This window comes from Coffea arabica, chromosome 3c (genome assembly GCF_036785885.1).
Source record: "Coffea arabica cultivar ET-39 chromosome 3c, Coffea Arabica ET-39 HiFi, whole genome shotgun sequence".
Classification (NCBI taxonomy): domain Eukaryota; kingdom Viridiplantae; phylum Streptophyta; class Magnoliopsida; order Gentianales; family Rubiaceae; genus Coffea; species Coffea arabica.
In genome coordinates this window covers 37,293,183-37,296,190 of record NC_092314.1, presented here as the reverse complement: position 1 = coordinate 37,296,190, position 3,008 = coordinate 37,293,183, and positions in this window count along the sequence as shown.

The following is a 3,008-nucleotide window of genomic DNA, read 5'->3' as shown; positions in this document are numbered from 1 at the left end:
TAACCAGAAAATAACCCTAGGTACGACTATAGGAGTTTAATTTTCTGATTGCATTAATAATTAGAAAAATCCAACTCTAACCAATAAACACGCTAAGAGGGATTATTTAAGTTAGATTCTATCCTTTCCCAACATAAACGCAATTATATTGGTTGCCACTAGTATTAACCAAAGGAAAAATTACGGATTCAATTTAGCTAATTTGGCAATAGATTATTCAACTAATACAAATATCGCGTCCAAGATATTCGATCAACCAAGTAATCGTAAACACGTAATTCAGGAAACATAAAAATAGTAACAAAGAAAGGGAAATAAGAAAAATCAATTCGATCTCACATGTGATTCTGGACCATGCCTTTGAGTTGACCTTTGAGTAGACGGAGGGTTTAGTTACATGTCATAGAGAAATTTTCACAAAATAGCCAAGAAAGAACAAAGAACGTTTTCTTCATAAAAATTTACAGAAAATGGAGAGAAACATAAAGTGAAAAAAAGAAAACGAACTGTCGAAAGTTTTTTCTCCCCTCCTCTTTGTTCTCGATTCTTCCTCCAAATTGTAGAGTCCCCCCTCAAACAACTAACTCTGCCCTTTTTTAGTCAAGAGTGACCCCACTAGATTCCTAATTTGTAGCCAACTAATTGATTTCTCTCCAATCATATCTTTAACAGACATTCTAATAATTAAAAGATAACAAGAAAATCTCCTAGTACTAGTAGACTACTAATCATCCCAATTGAAGGAGTCAATCCCAATATTTTAGGAAATCAGCCTTGATGCATTTTTGAAAACTTCTCACGTGCACCAAATCCTGAGAATCTGGACTTGATAGCTGGAATTATGCGCGCCCTCATCTAACAGGTAAAAAAATCTTCAACAATTATCTCTTTATACCTCCTTTTATCTCCACGATAATCACCAATTATCAAAATTCCTGCAAAAACAATGAATTAGTGAAATATCTAATCCCGTGAGAGAGAAAACATTAATAAAATTAACATATATTTTAAACCAATCAATCACCCCCACACCTAAGTTATGCTTGTCCTCAAGCATATACTAGCTCAGAGATGCAATCAATATATCAAACAATCTCTTGCAATTCATATCAAAATAGGGACCCAACCTTCCCCAACAACTTCATCAAAATCAGAATATACCAAATTTGACAATCCTCACAGAGAATTTAGTGTATGCATTCATTCACTCCAAAGTGTAAAGGGTTATAATGAACTCTCAAATCGACACAATAGAGTGATATTACAGTAAGCTTGCTCATATATTACACCTCCACCACTTAACTATGAATTAAATGCACAAATCAAAGGGACTTCATAAGGTTATAATGGGGCTCGAGTGAATGGGGTAGGATAAAAAGGAATTTTAAGGTATAAAAATGTCAAAAAAGTCCAAAAATTCATTGCACAGGTTCTTACAAATTTGCACTTCCAAGGCATAGCAACAACCCAACAAGTGAAAGTAATTGTCGGCACTAGTCACAACATAAGAATGATGCACGAAAGCACATTGCAACATACTTTGTTGTCAGAATTTTCTTTTCTTTCTTTCTCTCTTTCTTTTTCTTTTTTTTTTCTCTTCTTTCTTTCTTTTCTTCCTTTCCCTTTTCTCTCTTCCCCGCTGCTACCTTCCTCCTCGACGTCGACCACTTGCGTGTGACCGCCCGCATCGCGCCCTAGCCCACCCTGCAGCGCAGCTCGCCGTCCACCCTTTCCTCCCGAGCCTTAGTCCATTTCTACCATCCTCCATGTTCAGGGAAGTGTTATTTTTCTCTGTACTTCTTTTCTTATTCTTTATTACTTACATTGGGGACAATGTAAAATTTAGGTGTGGGGATGGGTGTATCTTAATTAACTAGGCTATGCTTATTTTCCTTGTTAATTTTTGGGGCTATGATGAATTCAATCATCGTAAGTAGTGAATTCATACCAGTTAGGTATTCTTATTTTTCTCAGTGATGAATTTGGATGATGAATATTTTGAATTTGACATAACTTTGACCACTTGTGAGATTTTTGGGCTTATTTTTCATTTGTTGAGTGGTTTTGCACATGGTTTGTTATTTTAGAACTTGCTCGGTTATGCATGTCAAGATCACATTTAATTGAATTTGATGCATTAAAATGACGAGGGCACTTAGGATTAACTAGTTTTGACTTTTGTAAAGCAACTTACCCTTATTTTATTGTCCTTTAGTGAGCCAATTTGATCCTTTAACAAATTTCTTTGTTTGATAACCCTAATTGTTAGCCGAAAAACCTCGTTTTAGACTTTCTTTTCGAACCTTGTATTAAAGAAATGCTTTGATTTTATTACATGGGAATTCGAGATATTATTTGAGAGGCAGTGAATTAGAAATGCAAGTATGACAAGTGAAGTTGATTTCTAATGCATTGGTATGAAAAAAAAAAAAAGAGAAGAAGAAAGAAAAAAAGTTCTGACAACAAAGTATGTTGCAATGTGCTAGTGCCGACAATTACTTTCACTTGTTGGGTTGTTGATATGTCTTGGAAGAGCAAATTTGTAAGAACCTGTGCAATGAATTTTTGGACATTTTCTTTTGATATTTTTACAACTTAAAATTCATTTTTATCCTACCCCTTTACTCGAGCACCATTACAACCTTGTGAAGTCCCTTTGATTTGTGCATTTAATTCATAGTTAAGTGGTGAAGATATGATATATGAGCAAGTTTATGGTAATGTCACTCCATTGTGTCGATTTGAGAGTTAATTATAACTCTTTACACTTTGGAGTGAATGAGTGCATACACTAAATTCTCTGTGAGGATTGTCAAATTTGGTATATTTTGATTTTGATGAAGTGTTGGGGAAGGTTGGGTGCCTATTTTAGTATGAATTGCTAGAGATTGTTTGATATATTGATTGCATCTCTGAGCTAGTATATGCTTGAGGATAAGTATAGCTTAGGTGTGGGGGAGATTGATTGGGTTTAAAATATATGTTAATTTTATTAATGTTTTCTCTCT